The sequence below is a fragment of the Nicotiana tabacum genome, chromosome 1, assembly GCF_000715075.1.
Source record: "Nicotiana tabacum cultivar K326 chromosome 1, ASM71507v2, whole genome shotgun sequence".
Lineage (NCBI taxonomy): Eukaryota > Viridiplantae > Streptophyta > Magnoliopsida > Solanales > Solanaceae > Nicotiana > Nicotiana tabacum.
The window spans coordinates 33693069-33714881 of NC_134080.1; positions in this window are offsets into that span (position 1 = coordinate 33693069).

Consider the following 21813-nt stretch of genomic DNA (forward strand, 5'->3'; position numbering starts at 1 on the left):
TCCCGCCATCTCCACCGTCTAATTTTATGTGAATGTGTCAATATTTGGAGGACAAATAATTTTTTTCTTTGATTACGTCAATTTTCTCAATTTCTTTTTGAATACTTCGAATTATTAACAATGCAACTCATAGTATTTAACTATTTTTCATGTAGTTTCAAACTTGGGACAGAGACGGGGTGATATAATCATCCATCACAAAGAGATTAGATTCTTGTCTTTATATTTGGAAAGGTTACTGTCGTCTTGGACTCGCAACCCGGCTGGAGTTTTACCTCGATCGGTTAAAGAATATTATGATCACTTGTCCTATATGAATTCAGAATCTAGAGTCAGTGGATTAATTGATTACAATGAATTATATAGTATATTTTAACTTTTTTTTGGGGTCTATACATACGTAGTTCAAATCAAAAATAATGATTCGTTAAGTCGCCTTAAGTCCACCCCTAATTCTAAAAATTATAAGTCTGTATCAACTGGTCGACACGAAACTCAAAACTACACAACCTTGTAAAGAATTCCATTAATGGTGGTTCGGAATTAGTTCATGTGGGTGGCTATTGGCTAACAGCCCGTTTGGCCAAGCCGCAAAAATCAGTTTATTTTGAGAAGTGCTTTTTTTCAAAAGTGTTTTTTTCAAAAGTATTTTTGGTGAGAAGCAGTTTGTATTTGGCTAATTAGTTTGAAAAGCACTTCTGAGCAGCAATTAGTGTTTGACAAAGCTTTAAAAAACTGCTTCTAAGTGTATTTTTCTCAAAAGTGTTTCTCAAAAAGTGCTTTTGGAGAGAAGCTACTCTTTTCTGCTTCTCCAAAACTGCTTCTGCTTCTCCTCAAAAGCATTTTTTTCCTTCCAAAAGCTTGGCCAAACACCTTAATTTTTGGCCAAAAGTGCTTTTGGCAAAAAAAAAATCACTTTTGGCCAAAAATAAGCTTGGCCAAACATGCTATAAGACGTTAAAGCAAAATACTCTTTTTTTTTTTTGCTAAGAAGCAAAATGGCATACTAGAGTACTATTATATATTTGCTAAGTAGATTCGTGGGATTAAAATCTTTCAGAGGGAACGTCCAAAGTTCCGAATAATAGGAGGCAAAGGAATTGAAAGAGAGATAAAACAAAGAGACAGCAGGAAGTTGATGAGTAGTAGAGAAAAAAAATCATTCGAGTAAGATAGAGGACATAAAGAAACTGTGAAGTTGTACGTAGTAATTAAACGAGGACATGGACCCAAAATACAGCTAACTCCTTTGAAAATCCGAAGAACAAGGGACTTACGGACGTACCCTTAACCATATCATAGAGAACTAAGGGACCATCTATAAATGTAGTCTTTTCTTTCTACAGTAAAGGGAGGGGGTTTAATTTGCTATCAAATCAATAGCTCATCTAGTTGTCGGGTCGTAATTAAATATTTATATATATATATATATATATAATAAATTTTTAACTAATACAAATACTGAATTTAAACAAAAGCGATAGAGTTCGTTCGAACCCGTAGCCAATGCTCTGATCAAAAGCTCACCTCATTTCCACTAAGCACAATTGTCATCGGCTTAAAGCCTTAAACTATATTATTGGTTGCGTCTCAATATCGAACAAGTGGGAATTTATGTATATACAATACGATCCGTTCATTGTAATATGTCCTTGAAGACAAATTAGTTATCCCTACTAAGGATGTGCATATTATTAAGAATAATTTGCTTTAACTGTTAATTTAAAATTTAAGATTAGTCACATCCGATTAATCGTTGCCATTGGTACGAAAAGTATTAGCGAAGACTTTAGGGGATGAAGCACCGGACATTTGATCTTACGTTGCAAAGAAACAAGAAGGGACATGGCCTAAACAAAAGGGGTCCAAAGCCAGCTGGGATTGACACATTATGCCTCATTTTTGTTTTCGTCATTTATTCAAAAATAACAAGACAACTAGCATCCCCGTGAAAAAGCCACCAAATTAGTTGATCTAAAAGTTTATTTTGCAGATGGTTAATGAACGTGTCCATTAAAATAGTAAAATTATAAAATTAATTTTTCTCATATTAAATAACTGAAATAATCCACTGTAACAATAAAATCACTCAAACTTTAGTCATTTTAACATTAAAGTTACAAAACTATGTTTCGTCACATTATCTAATATAATGTTAGACTAAAACAATCCAATGATACACTCTTAACATGGTATGATATTGTCCACTTTGGATCAAGCCCACACATCATTTTTTCAAAAGGTCTCACACCATTAAGAGATGCATATAACTTATATGTAGGCTCTCAATCTTTTCAGCTATCAATATGAGACTTTGTTCGCACATCCAACAATCTCCCCCTCGAACTAAGTTTCACGTGGCTCACTGCCACGATTCACGGGTCTATTTTCGAGAATCACTGTGTGTCACCCACATTGTTATAGTATTATGGCAACATACGCCCGCAACTAGCTTCTTGTGTGCGCCGGCCACTTTGCCATCTCCATACTCGTCCCGCCGTACTTGGGCTCTAATACCAGTTATTGGATTAAAACAACCCCATAATATACTCTTAACATGGTGAGATATTGTCCGTTTTAGGCCAAGCCCGCACGGTTTTTTCCAAAGGGCTTCACACCATTAAGAGATGCATACACCTTATATGTAGGCTCTCAATCTTTTCCACTAATGTGGGACTTTGTTCTCACACCCAACAATCTCCCCTAAAACTAAGTTCCATGTGCCTCACTACCACGATTCACGGGTCTAATTTCGAGAATCATTGTGTGTCACCCATATTGTTAGAGTATTATGGCAACAGACACCCGCAACTACCTTCTTCTTGTGTATGCGCCGGCCACTTTGCCATCTCCATACTCGTCCCGGCGTACCTGGGTTCTAATACTAGTTATTGAACTAAAACAGCCCAATAATACACTTTTAACATGGTGTGATATTGTCCGTTTTAGGCCAAGCCTGCACGATTTTTTTCCAAAGGGCTTCACACCCTTAAGAGATGCATACACCTTATATGTAGGCTCCCAATCTTTTCAACTACTAATGTGGGACTTTGTTCTCACATCCAACAGTCTCCCCCTCAAACAAGTTCCACGTGGCTCGCGACCATAATTCGCGGGTCTATTTTCGAGAATCATTGTGTAACATCCACATTGTTAGAGTATTATGGCAACAGACACCCACAACTAGCTTTTTCTTGTGTGTGCGCCGGCCACTTTGCCATCTCCATACTCGTCCCGCCCTACCTGAGCTCTAATACCAATTGTTGGACTATAAATAGCTCAATGATACACTCTTAACATGGTATGATATTGTCTACTTTGGGCCAAGCCCGCATGTTTTTTCAAAAGGTCTCACACCATTAAGAGATGTATACACCTTATATGTAGGCTCCCAATCTTTTCATCTACCAATGTGGGACTTTGTTCGTATACCGAACAATCTTTCCCTCGAACTATGTTCCACGTGGCTCACTATCACGATTCATGACTCTATTTTCGAGAATCACTGTATGACACCCACATTGTTAGAGTATTATGGAAACCGAAGCCCGCAACTAGCTTCTTCTTATGTGTTCACCGACCACTTTTCCATCTACATACTTGTCCCGCCGAACTTGGGCTCTGATACCAGTTGTTTGGACTAAATCAGCCCAATGATACACTTTTAACATGGTGTGATATTATCCGCTTAGTCTAAGCCCGCACGTTTTTTTCAAAAGACTCACACCATTAAGAGATACATACACTTTATATATAGGCTCCCAATCTTTTCAACTACCAATGTGGGACTTTGTTCGCACTCCCAACAATCTCCTTCTCGAACTAAGTTCCATGTGGCTCTCTACCACGATTCACGCATCTATTTTCGAGAATCACTGTGTGCCACCCATGCCACCCACATTGTTAGTATATTATGGAAATTGTACCCCTTAACTAGCTTCTTCTTATGTGTGCACCGGCTACTTTGTCATCTCCATACTCGTCCCGCCGAACTTGGGCTCTGATATCAATTATTGTACTAAAATAACCCAATGATACACTCTTAATATGGTGTGATATTGTCAACTTTGGGTCAAGTCTGCACGCTTTTTTTCATAAGGTCTCACATTATTAAGAGATGCATACACCTTATATGTAGGCTCCCAATCTTTTTAGCTACCAATGTGGAACTTTGTTCATACACCCTGTTAGGCCACTAAATTTTACTTATTATAACTATAAGATCTAGCAAGATGATTTTGATACTATAGTGGGTGAAGTTTTGTGACTTTGCTGTTGTAATAGAAAAAACTATGTGACTTTACTATTATGATGGGTAAAATTTAATTAATTTAATATAAAAAATAGGTTTATAGCTTTAATGTCATAGTTAGTAAAGTTCAGCCTTTTGATGTAACAAAAAAAATAGTTTTAGCAATTTATTTTGATTAAAGGAGAAAGTTCAGTTCCCGACTTATTGCCTTAGAAGGAAAATAAGTGTAGTATTTTCATTCCACATATAATAGCTAGAAATTCAAAATAGTCAGATTTACAAGTGGTCATTCAAAAATAGCCACAATTTCAAAAGTAATCGAAACTTAGCCACTTTTCATGTAAAGATAAATCCGAATGAAAATACTGTTCAAAATCCATAAATACTCCAGTATAATATACTGGAGTTCCAGTATACTTATGTTGGAACTCTAGTATAATATACCGGTCCAGCATAATATATTGGAACTTTCTGTGTGTTGGAGTTCCAGCATAATATGCTGGAAGTTCATATACAAGTGCACCGATCTCCAGTATATTATACTGAAACTTTCCGTGTTCCAGCAAAATAGTGGCTATTTTTTAATGACTTTGCAAATGCTGGCTATTTTTGAATGACCAGTCCGAAAGCTGGCTAGCCCTACTATTTTTACCATATAATATCACAGCTGGGCCTTTTCGTTTTTAGTTTCGAATCAAAAGAGGGCCCAAAAAAGAAAAGAAAGAAAAGAGAAGATGATTGAACAAAGTAGAAATTGCACTGGCGTCCTATTTGATCGCCCCCATTTAATTTGTATTCATTTTTTAATATTTTTTAATTTGTTTCACTTTTTAAACAAGTTCAAGCCCTCTTTCTTCTTCTTCTTTGGGTGCAATGATTTTATATGGTGTATGTGAACATAGTTTAAGATAGTTTATGATCTTTTACAATGGTGAACTATTGTGGCTCTTTATTTTTTTTACTATTACTTAGGGTTTCTTCTTTTTTTTTCTTAATTGCAAAATGCGTTCGTTAGATTTATTGTTGTTTTGACAAATTGATGATTGAGGTTGTTATTAATGATATTTGGAGGTCATGTTTCAAATTTGAGCTCACTTGGAGTAGATTTAGATATTAAATCGTCTATAGATTGTTAAAATTCGACTAACAAATTTTGTTTCTAGGCAATTTGCACTTCAGGCCTATTTGGCTTTAATTGCATGAAAACATTGGTTGCACTTCAGACCTTTTGGCCTTAAATGTATCTAAAGTGCAATTTTTCACTTCAAGACTTATTAGCCTAAAATGTAGGTAAACTTTTGTTGCACTTCAGACCTTTTATCCTTAAGTGCATCTGAAGTGTAATTTTTTACTTCAGACTTATTGGCCTTAAGTGTATGAAATCATTGGTTGCACATCAGACATATTTGTTGCAATTTTTTCACTTCAAACTTATTGGCCTTATGTGCATGAAACCATGGTTGCACTTCAGACCTATTTGGCATTTCACTGCAGACTTATTGACCTTAAGTGAATGAAACCATTGGTTGCATTTTAGACCTATTTCGTGCAATTTTTCAGTTCAGACTTATTGGTCTTATGTGCATAAAAACATTGGTTGCACTTCAGATCTATTTGGGTTTAAGTGCATCTGAAGTGTAATTTTTTCGCTTCAGACTAATTTTTTTAACTTCAAACCTGATTAGTCAAAAGTTGATCGTAAAGTGGGTAGACTTGCAAACCTTTTTTACAAAATAGATATAAATTCAATTGTAATCCCAAAATCGGGTATAATTACAAAAGCCCCCTGAACAAACTCCAATAAAAATGAAACCACATAATAACTTATTACCCTAAATGTGCATAGTTTGTTAATTACCCGTCCAGTCCATACTTTAACTACAATTTATATACCATTTGACTATTAGGCATTAAAAGGGCAGAATATTCCCTAAAAACGCGTTAAAATTAAGGAGAGAATCTTGGTGTTAATTGATTCTACATTAAATTCAATTTTTAAAAAGGGAAAGGAGATTTCTCATCTGCGTATTTTTCTCCAGAACTACAATTCAAATTCTCGAAAAAAAAGAACGAACAATTCAAATTTTCGAGTTTCAACAACTCAAAGTTGAAAAAATCTGTTCTTCCATATATTTTCCACCATTGATAGCCATTAAAAAGCTTGAAAGCTTTGAATTCAAATTTGGGTTTTCAAAAATCATTATTTGTTTGGATTGGGTATTGTTGTAAATAATTCGAAATATGTTTAGGAGTTTATATCTCAATTTTGAGGGGTTTTGGTGAAGATTAGACTTTGTTTTGACTGAATTTCAGATTGAAACTCGAAGAAGAAGAAGAAGAAGAAGAAGAAGAAGAAGAAGAAGAAGAAGAAGAAGAAGAAGAAGAAGAAGAAGAAGACATATTTCCAGAAATTGTAGATAAATTGTAGATAAATTATAGATTGGAAAGACTAAAACTTCTACAAATCTTCTATAATTATGTCGAAAATGCCAATTATGCTACAATTGAAATGAGAATTGGGATATTAAAATTCAATGTATCCAATTTGTAGATATCTTGTAGATAAAATTTCTACAAATAAACTACAAATCAGTTTAAGTATTGTATAAAGTTTTATTATTTTTAAGGGTATCTACAAAATTACTACAATTAAACTACAATCTTATTTGAAAAAAAATGTTAGTGTAGGTACCCTCTTTTTCTCTTTGGTAGGGTGGGTAGGTGAGGGTGGGGGTGAATAAGCAATGAAAATCACAGGTTAGTGTAATTAGTAGGAGTAATTTCAAAATACTCTTTGATGTTCAAGACACTGTGCAGTGGTTTAATAGGTTTAAATGGATCATACAATTGACATTCTACAAATGTTATTTTGGTTGTCTTATAAGTTCAATCACTCAAACTTTTTTCCAATTTCACGTTTTCTTCAATGGGCTGAACTGAACGGATATGTATTGCAAGTTTAATTATTCTTTTTTTTTTGTCAACCCAACACAGATAATTAGGTTGATATAGCGATCTCACGCCTTTTTCTGATAATAAGGTTGAGTTTTTCTCTTTACTAATTATTATTGAATAGTTTTACTACATATCTTTATGACAATTTGTTTAAAAAATTCTTGTTAATGATTTGGTCGTATGTGCTTCTCTAATAAACTTTTCCAGCTATGCTTTTATATGTTTGAAACGTGGGATTAAGAGGAGAGGGAAATGTAAGATATATAGGAATTAAGGGGAGAGAGAAACTTGGGATATATGGACACCTTTAATTAAGGAGTAAAAAATTGCCAATTAATTATACCTCTAAATTAATTATGGTATATAAATGGTAATTTGGTATACTGAAATGTAATAAATACAAACCTTAAACATTAAGGGTAATAAGATTTCATATATGGTATAGGAAGGTAAAAATCTCATGGTAAAACAAGCAGTTAACCAAGAAACAAAAAGTTGAAACCCGGCCCCAAGAATCTATTTCTTGAGAGTTTAGCTTCTACTTCCACTCAACTAAGAATTAAAAAGAACATTGAAGCTTACACTGGCTTGCAATTGGTTTAGATCATGAAAAAGATTTTACTTTCTCCAAATATACTCTCAACTTTTCATGCTATCTTTCATCAACCGTAGGTCAACTCAATCAGAAGTGGAAGAAGAAAAATACTAGTATTTAGTAATTTTCCATTAGGGCATCTCCAACCTTTACCCCCATTTTGGGGACAACTTACTCCAACTATTCCCCCATTATTTCCCTAAAAGAGAATATTCTTTTTTATATTTTTCTCTCTCTTCTATATTACATTATTATCTTTCATTTCAATTTTATTTTTAAATTTTCATTAAACAAATTCCATCTTTTATTTTCATTAATTTATAATTTCAATTAAAACAATTTCATAAAATTTTAAATAATATAATTTGTAAGCAATTATTATAGATTAACTAATAATTCCAATAAAAGTGAAATCATTGCGATACAAGATTAATTAAATACATATTACATAACGATAAAATTCATTCGAAATACTACATAAATATTCAACTTCAACCTCTAGTATTCTCCCATAAATGATCTACTAATGCATTACAAAGTACAAAATGAGCATCTTTGTCCTTAATTCTTCTATGTCGAGGTAAAAATTCTTGAAATCATTGATTTTCATCTACTGCCATTTCTACTGTTGGAGGTGGATCTTACAAATCATCTTGAATTGGTGCATTAAGATCACGTTCATTCTCGATTATCATGTTGTGCAGTATAATACATGTAGTTATTATATCATGTAGCACTTTTTTTGCCAAAAATGTGAGGGTTCTGTCGTATTCGATTTGGGGAAATGCCTACCTTCAGGAGAAGATTACCGAATGAGTTTCAAACCTGTCCTCTTCACTTCCCAAGATATTTAGGGAAAGTTCGTAGATGCATACAACAATACAAAGGAATATTTTTTGGAGAGTCGCACCAAGAAATCGATGAAACATCGAATGCAATGATTGAGAAGGCAGTAAGAAAATTAAACGGATGTGTACGTCAAGTAGAAAATTTGAGTCCTAGTGGTGCTTCTGAGCATGATATTATGAGTATTTATTTTGTAGTTACTTATATTTTATTTGTATATATATTTGCTTACTATTTTTTATTTTTATATTTAATATTGCAGCTTACACAAGCAAAAGGTTTACTTATGCACGATCCGAACTTCAAATAGGGTTTTAAATTTGATCATGTGTGGGCTATAATGATGTCACGACCTCAAAACCGACCCGGTCGTGATGACACCTATCGTGAAACTAGGTCAGCCGACACAATTCCCAAATCAAACCATTATTCTATAAAAGTCATTTTTAAGCCATTAATTAACAAGAAATCTCCAAACATAAGTCTAAATAACTAGTGCGAAATAAATACACAAGCCCGACATCGGGGTGTCACAAGTCATGAGCATCTACTAAGGTCTGAATACAACGAAGAGTCTGAAATTATACTAAAAACAATCTAAGAAAAATAAGAGGGAGAAGAGCAGGGGCTGCGAACATCAGGCAACTACTTTGCTAACTCCGATGAACCTGCCACTGAGTAATCAACACTCGCTACCGGGTTCAAAAATACCCGAATCTGCACACAATGTGCAGGGAGTAATGTGAGTACGCCAACTCAGTAAATAATAAAAGTAAATAAAGACTGAGCAGTAAGAAAACACATAATCCACGTCATAACGCAACAATGAGTACAGTATGTCTCCAAAATAGTACAGAAATCAATTACCTCGTAAATCAAACTCAATTTTAGTAAAACCTTCTCTTTTTAAAAAGAAAACTTTAAAACGAGTGATAAAATAGTGAGTAAAAATGATAGAAACGTAAACAGCCTCTCAGGCAAAAACATGTACCATAAACTACCTCTCGGGCATAATATCAACAGAACCAGCCCCTCAGGCTACCTCACAATCACTTGCAATCAGCCCCTCGGGCATAACATGAATCAAGAACTGCCCCTCAGGTAAAACATGGATCAAGAACAACCCCTCGGGCAACAACATGAATCAATAGTAGCTCATCGGGCTACATCACATCACTCACACTAGGTACCCACGCTCACTGGGGGTGTACAGACTCCGGAGAGGCTCCTACAGCCCAAGCGCTATAACAAGCCATCTCGTGGCATAATTAATCAGGCCCTCGGCCTCACATAACAACAAGCCACATCGTGGCATAAATCAATCAGGCCCTCGGCCTCATAAAACAATAAGCCACCTCGTGACATAAATCAATCAGGTCCTCAGCCTCACATAATAACAAGCCACCTCATGGCATAAATCAATTAGGCCCTCGGCCTTACAATATTATAAATCTGTAACAACCTGTTGTGGCGAGTAGCCCGATCCCATAATATCATCACAACACAGTCCTTCGGCCTCACTCAGTAAGAAACCTCTCAAGCCACTCGAGCAACAGTAAAACAAGAAACTCGGCTCAAAATATCATTTAAAGTATCAAAATGGAGTAAATACGGCAGAGTTATGAAATCAGCAAAATACAGCATGACTGGGTGTAGATAATAAGTCAAAATAGTGAGGAATAGTAATAAAAGCCCCTAAGGGTCCAAAATAGTTGGCACGAGGCCCAAATATGGCATCCAGCCTAAAACATAGTAATACTTTTCAAAACACAATGATATCAAACAGTTTTCAATCAAATACGCGACTTAATAATCGTACGGGACGGACAAATCATAATCCCCAAAGGTGCAAGACCCCACGCTCGTCATCTAACGTGTGCGTCACCTCAAAGTTGCACAACAATATAAAATCTGGGGTTTTATACCCTCAGGACAACATTTACAATCATTACTTACCTCAAACCTGATAAAACTCTAACCCGCGATGCCCTTGCCTCTCGACTCGGCCTCCAATCACTCTGAATCTATTCATAACCAGAACAATACCATCAACATGCGCTAATGGAATGAATTCCACAAGAAAAACTATCAAATTAAGCACAAATCCCGAAATCCACTCAAACCCGGCCCCCGAGACCGCATCTCGAAATTCGACAAAAGTCACAAAACTAGAAAGCTCATTAACTCACGAGTCTACCCATATTAAATTCATCAAAATCTGACATCAAATGGTCATTCAAATCTCCAAAATCATCTCTCCAATTCTCTTTCATTCCCCCCCCCCCCCCAATTTTCACCCCAAATTCCCAATTTAGATGATAAAAATGAAGATACAATCATGTAATTTAACCAAAAATAAGTGAAGAACACTTACCCCAGTCGTTTCTCTGAAAATCCCTTCAAAAATCGCCTCAATCCGAGTTCCATAGCTCCAAAAATGCAAAAATAGCTGAAACCCTCGAAATGGAGTACTTTATAATTTGCCCAGGCATTTAACCTATGCTATCGCGGACAAACTAATGCGATAGAGAAGCACAAAATTTTCTAGACATTCTTTTACCCTATGCGATCGCGGCCATTTCCACGCGATCGCGTAGAACAAATTTTTCCAACAACCTTCTCCAACTCTTCTGGACAGCCTCTAGTATAATGGTCATAACATTTTGTACAAAACTCTAAATTCCAATTGGTTTACCTTTCTAAAAATTAGACATCAAGGGCTACAACTTTCATTTGTGGATCATCTTTAAATTCCATATAGATTGTGAGATATAAGTTTCCAAAATCAGGTCAGTGCAGCAGAGATTTTACTCTATGCGATCGCGGAAAGACTTACGCAATCGCATAGCACAGCTCCATTTTTCCAAATTATCTCTATGCTAACGCGGCTAGATCTATGCTAATGCATTGTACACCCCTGAAGCCAAAAATCAGCAACTAGAAATGATCCGAAATTACCCCAAAATTCACTCGAGCCCCTCGGGATCCCGCCCGAGCATACCAACAAGTCTCAAAATATATCACGAACTTAGTGGAGGCCTCAAATCACATCAAACAACGCTAAAAACACGAATCATACCTCAATTCAAAATTAATGAACTTTGAAACTTTAACTTCCACAATTGATGGCGAAACCTATCAAATCACGTCCGATCGACCTCAAATTTTGCACACAAGTCACATTTGACATTACAGATCTGCTCCAGCTTCCGGAATCGGAATCCGACTTCGATATCAAAAAGTCCACTCCCGGTCAAACTTCCAAAATTCTCACTTTCGCCATTTCAAGCCAAATTCTACTATGGACCTCCAAATCACAATCCGGATGCGCTCCTAAGTCTAAAATCACCCAACGGAGCTAACCAAATCAAAAAAATTCATATTCGAGATCGAATACTAAAAAGTCAAACCTTTTAAAATTAAAGCTTCAAGTTGAGAATCATTCTTCCATACCTGTTCCGATTAACCTGAAAACCAAAACCGACAATTTACATAAATCATAATACATCATACGGGGCTAGCCATGCCTGAGAACTGGCGAGTGAAGTGCAAATGCTCAAAACGACCGGCCGGGTCGTTACATCCTCCCCCACTTAAACATATGTTCGTCCTCGAAAGTGCCCAGAGTTGTTCCGAAAACCATCAAATCGCTGCATAACCTTACCATGCACATACCCGGGGGTGATCCCACGTCACCCTATCTCATATAGGTCCGATAACGCAATGCAGCTGAAATTTCCCAAACCAACCTAACCCATAACCTTATAACCAAATTTTTGCTTTCGGATTTATCTATAAGATCAGAATTTCACATCTACACACCGAATAAATCTGAACACGCTATAGCAAGACATAACCACAATTCAAGATGTAGTCACATGATATACCACATGACTCAAACACTTATAGCGATAACTCCTAATCACAATAGCTGCTCAAAACAACCCAATACCGGTAAGTAACCTCTTATCAAGCAAAGCCTCGTTCTAACACTTTCATATACTGCCAATGATGAAAGAAATACGCAGAAACTCTTAACCATTCATCTGATCAACCAGTCATGGAGCTCCCCCTTCTTCGACAGGAACTATAGTAGATTTCTAAGTCGACTTTCGATATTATCCTTCCAACCATGATGTAGTCAATTCTGATAGTATTCATTCTAGGTCCAATGGCCTCTTCTCATCCAACATGACCACTCTGATGACATGACACATCAATACAATCCAAAGCCATAACCTATGCAATTTGTGCACCCAATAGCAACTTCCCAAATGTACTCAAATCATAGAAAAGATTCACACAAGGGACTGTCCCGCCAGCTTAACAAGTACCATCACAACACCATGCTAAGAGCTTGGCACACATCGTAGAACCAAAACACACGAATCTAACCCGAAGGATCACACCTCCACATAACTCTGCTACAACGTATGACCCCATCAAAATATTGGTCTGCATTATATACCTCGAGCCACCCTGCTCAAAATCCACAACCATTTGGAATTCAATATCAAGGACCCAGAGTGCATTACCATAACCACAGAGAAGCAAATGACATAACACCACACAAACCTGAAAGAACATAACCAATATGCCATCTACCGAGCAATGCTCAATACTCTTCCCACTTGAATTCCACTATGAGACCCCAATAGAACCGCACCATATGTTCCTATAACCAACAAATCATAACTCCTCGCAACACGGAAAGGTAATTCATAGATCGCCCCAAAACACGAATAAGCTCAATAATAATCGAATCAACACATTCCTAAACAATAGCAACTCGGAGTCAACAAAGTTGACTTGATGCGGAACACGCATTCATATTGGCCTACCAATGAACCCCTTATCAAGGAGTTCCTAAAGCTGCTCCTCCAACTCCTTTGACTCCGCCGGTGCCATACGATACGGTGCCCGGCACCAAATTAATACCGAAATTAATAACCTTGTCCGGCAGCATTCCTGATCGTAGGAACACATCCGGAAAATCCCTCACGAAGGCCATGGGGTCTTCATGAGGTCTTCACGAAGACAACCCTTCCCAACCATCCATGGGGTCTTCAAAAATGAAATCACCTTACCGTGAACATAATCCGTCGAACCTCGCCACTCAATCTGTGGCATCCCCAGCATAGACAACGTCGTCATCTTAGCGCAATAGTCCACAATAGCATGACACGGAGACCACCAATCCGTACCCAATATCACATCAAAATCCACCATAATAAGCAACAAAAGATCCACTCGGGTCTCCAAACCTCCCATAGTCACCACACAAGACCGATATACGCGATCCAGGACTACTACATAACCTTTCTGGAGAACTCTTGGTCTCCAAATCCATAAGGCACACGAATCACTTGGATCGTTATCCCAACTCCACTGCCCGAACATCTAACACACATCTGAAACTCGATCATTCCATGAGGGATACTCCTATAATTCTTCTATACTACCAAGCAAAATTGAATATTAGCAGTCGATCCATCAAGAGAGTGCCGCAATACTAATGAAGTACCCTTAACTCAAACACATTGCCCTTTCTGGAATGTATACCCTCATTAAACCACACCAATTAGTGATATCATTTACCTAGTCATTTGAAACTGCCCGTGCTGCCTAAGAATTTATGCCCCTTTCTTTCAGAACTGAGTCGTGACCTTACACATGCAAATTTCAACCCTATACAACATACTGCTATACCATGACATCCTATGATAAATATGATAACTTCATAATCCCTTCCGAGCCACAAGCAGCTACGTACTCAACTAGCCAAGAACTTTACATTTGATCCCATCTAGAAGAAAATCACTATACAATACATGCTCCTCACGCCCGTAGAAAATATACATCTCTTACCGTGGTAGAAACTATTAAGAACTCTCCGAATTCCATTTGCACAAAACCAAACCGTCAAGACTGAATCCTTCTAACTCAACCAAGCTACGCAGGTCATTAAAACCCAAGAGCATTGCCGTGAAACACCTGTAGAAACTCATTACCTCATAATCACTCCAAGGACTAATCATATCCTTTACCATGCCGATTTGACCTACTACCAAGCTATCTTATCTATTCAAGTTCCTTCTAATTTACCTTCAACGTGATACTTCTTCTCGCTATAACACCACAATCCTCGACCCAGACTCACCACACGAGACCCCAAGCATAAAACCACACCGTCCTAAGGCTCATAAGCCACTGACTACTCTCTCAAATATCCCCAAAAGCACCACATTCGAAATACTTACCTTGAAGAGACTTCCTGCGAATCTAAATCCATTCACCTTCCTAATACTGATGTGTAGAATCCATAATGATATAGAAATGCCACAAGTCTTGACATCCTCCAAATGTAAACCCCCGTTCCTAGCCCAAATATACATCCTGAAGATTTCCATTTACTATATATAAACCTTGAATCCTTCAAAACCATTCTCGGGAGTCATCCACTCTACTCAGGTTTTAATTAGACCAATCAAATTAAATGAACCGAACGACATGTGCCCCATTAAAACAGTAACACCTATGGAAGTAACCCCACCTTAATTTCCTATTTTATGCGTCGTACATCCTTCACCATTAACAGCTCAAGTCATTCCGTGATTCTCATTCGCCCATAAAGCATGACATAACCTTTATTAATATTTCCTTTACTCGAGCCATCTTCGATCTCAACCCTTGCAATCCTTAGCTGATTCACTAATATATCTCAAATTGAAACCAATACAACACATAAACATGCAATCAACTAATCCATAGCGGGCTCCCCCACTTGGCTCAAAGCCATAGGTCAAAATACACAGAACTCACAATGTTCATACTCTACTACTACCATAATACCATGGTGAGGTTAAACTAAATCCTTCATAAGTTTGTGCAACACAAACCCTCTAGTACTTCAAATCATCTGCAAATCTCGTATTCATCCTCGTAACAGACAAGCCCACTCTCAAGCGATCCAAATTCAAATTGCAATACATATATTTCATTGGTAATAGAGATCCCGCTACAAAAAAACATAGGATCACACAACTTCAAAACACTCCGTAGGAGATAACCAACCTGCTTCGCCTCAAACTAACATCCATTTATACCCTTCCACCGTCATAACATCACGCACTCACTTAATCTTCCTGAGTCTGAACTCAAATCGCGACATAAAATCCACCTCACTCCCTAACTAACAACGTGAAAAGATCCTTCAACACACCCTAACGTGGGCTATACATCAATTTACGATGGAAATCAAACACCAAATGGTCCTTTCTATTCTCAAGCAGACCCTTCTCGTCACATTCAAATCATATGAATGCATCTCACAGTCACATCATACTCCTCACCTAGCCATCCGGTCATTACTTACATTAATAGGGACATACCGAACATATAAATCCAGAAGCACGTGCCCACACAATCAACGCCTCAACGCTCAAGCTATAGGCAAAACCCAGCCTCGAGTCCTCCAGACTGGTCCAACATCACCACACAGAAATCACATCTCTCCCCTAGTTTAGGGAATCACAAGTCGTCGATGCACAGCTGATATCGAGCGCTCATGCGCGTATACGAATGCATGGAAGGAATTCCAAGAGTTACATTTCAAGTTGAATCAATGTCGCACGATAAGAATTCAAGAATGTGGGATTTTCTAAAGGTTCTGCAGCCTCTCGAAGATAAGTACAGATGTCTCCATACCGATCCGCAAGACTCTACTAAACCCGCTCATGACTCGTGAGACCTATGTAACCTAGGCTCTGATACCAACTTGTCACGACCCCAAAACCCGGTCGTGATGGCGCCTATCGTGAAACTAGGCTAGTCGACACAATTCCCAAATCAAACCATTATTCTATAAAAGTCATTTTAAGCCATTAATTAACAAGAAATCTCAAAACATAAGTCTAAATAACTAGTGCGGAATAAATACACAAGTCCGATATCAAAGTGTCACAAGTCATGAGCATCTACTAAGGTCTGAATATAACGAAGAGTCTGAAATTATACTAAAAACAATCTAAGGAAGATAAAAGGGAGAAGAGCAGGGGCTGCGAACACCAGGCAGCTACCTTGCTAACTCTAATGAACCTGCTACTGAGTAATCAACACCCGCTACTAGGTTCAAAAATACCTAAATCCACACACAAGGTATAGGGGGTAATGTGAGTATGTCAACTCAGTAAGTAATAAAAGTAAATAAAGACAGAGCAGTAAGAAAATATATAATCCACGTCATAACGCCACAGTGAGTACAGTATGTCTCCAAAACAGTACAGAAATCAATTACCTCGTAAATCAAGCTCAGTTCAGTAAAACCTTCTCTTTTTAAAAAAGAAAACATCTTTCAATAGTTTAAAACAAGTGATAAAATAGTGAGTAAAATGATAGAAACGTAAACAGCCCCTCGGGTAAAAACATATACCATAAACCGCCTCTCGGGCATAATATCAATAGAACTAGCCCATCGGGCTACTTCACAATCATTCGCAATTAGCCCCTCGGGCATAACATGAATCAAAAACTGCCCCTCAGGCAATACATGGATAAGGAACAGCCCCTCGGGCAACAACATGAATCAACAGCAGCCCCTCGGGCTACATTACATCACTCACACTAGGTACCCGCGCTCACTGGGGTGTATAGACTTCGGAGGAGCTCCTATAGCCCAAGCACTATAACAAGCCATCTCGTGGCATAATCAATCAGGCCCTCGCCCTCACATAATAACAAGCAACCTTGTGGCATAAATCAATCAGGCCATCGGCCTCACATAACAACAAGCCACCTCGTGGCATAAATCAATAAGGCCCTTGGCCTCACAATATCATGAATCAGTAACAAAATACTGCGGCGTGCAGCCCGATCCCATAATATCCTCACAACACAGGCCCTCAACCTCACTCAGTCTGAAACCTCTCAAGCCACTCGGGCAACAGTAAAATAGGAAACTCAGCCCAAAATATCATTTAAAGTATCAAAATGGAGTAAATACGGTTGAGTTATGAAATCAGTAAAATACAGCATGACTGAGTACAGATAATAAGTCAAAACAGTGAAGAATAGTAGTAAAAAGCCCCTAAGGGTCCAAAACAGTTGGCACTAGGCCCAAATATGGTGTCCATCCTAAAACATAGTAATACTTTCCAAAACACAATGATATCAAACAATTTTCAATAAATATGTGACTTAATAGTCGTACGGGACGGACCAAGTCACAATCCCCAATGGTGCACGGCCCCACGCTCGTCATCTAACATGTGTGTCACCTCAAAGTAGCATAACGATGTGAAATTCGGGGTTTCATACCCGCAGGACAACATTTACAATCATTACTTACCTCAAATCGAATAAAACTCTAACCCGCGATGCCCTTGCCTCTCGACTCGAGCTCCAATCTCTATGAATCTATTCATAACCAGAACAATACCATCAACATGCGCTAATGGAATGAATTCCACAAGAAAAACTATCAAATTAAGCACAAATCCCTAAATCCACTCAAACCTGGCCCCCGGCCTGCATCTAGGAATCCGAAAAATGTCACAAAACTAGAAATCCCATTCACTCATGAGTCTACCCATACCAAATTCATCAAAATCCTACATCAAATGGCCATTCAAATCTCCAAAATTATCTCTCCAATTCTCTTTCATTTCCCCCCTAATTTTCACCCCAAATTCCCAATTTAGATTATAAAAATCAAGATACAATCATGGAATTTAACCAAAAATAAGTGAAGAACACTTATCCCAATCGTTTCTCTGAAAATCACTTCAAAAATCGCCTCAATCCGAGCTCTATAGCTCCAAAAAGGCAAAAATGGCTGAAACCCTCAAAATAAAGTACTTTATAATCTACCCAGGCATTTACACTATGTTATCGCGGACAAACTAATGCGGTAGCGAAGCACAAAATTTTCCATCCCTTCTTTTACCCTATGCGATCGCGGCCTTTTCCCCGCGATCGTGTAGAACGAATTTTTCCAATAGCCTTCTCCAACTCTTTTGGACAGCCTCTAGTATAATGGTCATAACATTTTGTACAAAACCCCAAATTAAAATTGGTTTAACTTTCTGAAAACTAGACATCAAGAGCTACAACTTTAACTTTTAGATCATTTTCAAATTCCTTATAGACTATGAGATATAAGCTTCCAATATCGGGTCAATGCAGTAGAGAATTTACTCTATGCGATCGCGGGAAGACTTACGCAATCACATAGCACAACTCCATTTTTTCAAATTTTCTCTATGCTAACGCAGCCAGATCTATGCTAACGCACTATACACCCCTAACGCCAAAACCAGCAACTAGAAATGGTCCAAAACCACCCCGAAACTCACCCGAGCCCCTCGGGATCCCGCCCGAACATACAAACAAGTCTCAAAACATATCACGAACTTAGTGGAGGCCTCGAATTACATCAAACAATGCTAAGAACACGAATCATATCTCAATCCAAAATCAATGAACTTTGAAAGTTTAACTTCCACAACCGATGCCAACCCCGATATCAAAAAGTCCACTCCCGATCAAACTTTCCAAAATTCTCACTTTCGCCATTTCAAGCCAAATTCTACTACGGCCCTCCAAATCACAATCCGGACGCGCTCCTAAGTCCAAAATCACCCAATGGACCTAACCAACTCATAAAAATCCAAATCCGTGATCGAATACTAAAAAGTAAGAACTTGGTCAAACCTTTCAAATTTAAAGCTTCAAGCTGAGAATCATTCTTCCATACCTGTTCCGATTAATTCGGAAATCAAAACCGACGATTACATAAATCATAATACATCATACGGGGCTAGCCATGCCCGAGAACTGGCGAGTGAAGTGCAAATGCTCAAAACGACTGGCCAGGTCGTTACAAATGAAGGATTTTGAGAAGTTTTATATTTGCACCACTCATTTTTTGAGAAGATTATATATTTTTTGTACAATTATAACTTATAATAAAATTAACTTACAATTTTACATAAAAATAATAATTGCACGAAAATTAATTTATCAAAATTACATGCCAAAGTTAAGATATAAAATTAATATTATAAAGATATTACATAAACATAATTACGTATATATAAAGAGATAAATTAAAAGAGTTAAATAATAAAATAATAATAAAATATCCATGAATAGTAATGGGAGAGATTAATAGTGTACCCCCATATTTGGGGGAACACTATCCATCCCCCATTTTGGGGGCAAAAATGGGGGAGGGTTGGAGCTTCGTTATGGCAAAAGTTGCCCCCATTATGGGGAAATGGGGGAGGGTTGGAGATGGCCTTAGTATGTAATAGTAATACATCACGGGTTGGAGTCGTAGAAGCAATCACTAATGCATGCATTAGGGTACGTCACACCCCATGTGGTGTGGCCCTTCCCTAGACCCTGCGTGCAGGATGCTTTATCCACCAGACTGCCTTCTTTCTATACCAGATTTCAGAAAGAGAGTTTTACCTATATGTACTACATTAGAAACTTATTTACCCTCACTGTTTAGGTTTTAACTTAATTACAAGTTGATATACAATTTACCAATTATATACAAATTAGTATTAATGAGTATCCCTTTGTATTAGGAATTGAGTAGGGAATTCCCGAATTCCCTCTTCGCTCTTTCTATTTGATCTCTCTCTCTCTCTCTCTCTCTCTCTCTCTCGTTCTCTATTAATATTCTTATATTAATATCTTCATATGGATTAACTGAAGAAATGATACTAATGTTAAGTTGAAAAAAAGAACATTAGTACCTAGCAAAGTTCTTGCTTCGATCCTATGAAAACGAGGAAGTAAATAAGAATGAAATTAACTCTGATGAAGAGAATCATTTTAGTTATCGTTCTTTTAGCTCTTTTTAATCAATAAACAAAATAGAATTAATTAGAAGCGAGTAGATTGAATTGGAAACTATGTTAATCTATTAAAAACTCCATTGACAGCCATTAAAATGCTTCGAAGTTTGAATTCAAAACACAAATTTTACGAAATTATTTTTTGTTTGGATTGGGTGTTGTTGCAAATGATTGGGAATATCTGTTGAAGTTTATATCTCAATTTTGAGGTAATTTGGTGAAGATTCGAGGTGATTTTGGTTGAAATTTCAGATTGAAACTCGAAAAAGAAGACATACACAAATTGTATATATTTTGTATGTTGAATGTAGAAATGGTTTACAAAATATCTACAAGTACATAATTGTATATAAGTTGTATATAAATTGTAGTTTTTGACCAGATTCTGTACAAAAAATGTGTATTTAAGTTGTAGATAAATTGTAGATTTTGACCGAATTTGTGTATATATTGTAAAAAACGTTTGTCAGTTCCTGTAAATATGAAAACTTAGACAAAACCGGATAAATAAGTTTAAAATCTTGTATATATACGAAAAAGTCCCTAATTTGTCTTTGATGAATACCCTCTAATATTATCAACAGCCATCCTAATTGTTCTTGGCTCCTCATGAGATCAACAACATTTTGTGTGATGACCCAAAAGGGTCATATCTTATTTTAGAGGTCAAATCTGTAATTCGAGGCCTTAAAACCCTCCTTTTTATTTTACCTTGATTTATGTGCGCAGTCTGGGGGCAATTCAGGAAAGCTTTTATGTGGAATTTAAGAAAAATAATAAATTTAGCCTTTAAAATTGATTAAGGTTGACTTTGGTCAACATTTTTGATAAACGGATCCGGACCCGTGATTTGGCGGTCTCGTAGGGTCCGTAGTAAGGCGTATGCCCGAAATCGAATTCTGAGTTCCCTAGCCCGAGAAAATTTTTTTTAAAGAAAATATTTTGTTGGGAAATATAAAGACTTTTAGAAATGAAATGGTGTGTGTTTTTGATGGTATCGGGCCAGTATCTTGGTTTCGGAGCTCGGTACAGGTTTAAAATAATAATTAAGTTGAATCTGTGAAATTTGGTGAGAATCGGAATTGATTTGGTATAAATCGGACCTTTAGTTGAGAGAATGGAAAATTTGAACTATCTTATGAATTTCATGAATTTGAGGTTAAATTCGTAGTTGTTAATATTATTTTTATGAATTGATCATATGAGCAAGTCCGTATGATGTTTTTAGACTTGTGTGCATGTTTGGTTTGGAGCTCCGAGGGCTCGGGTGAGTTTTGGAATGGCTACAGAGTGATTTT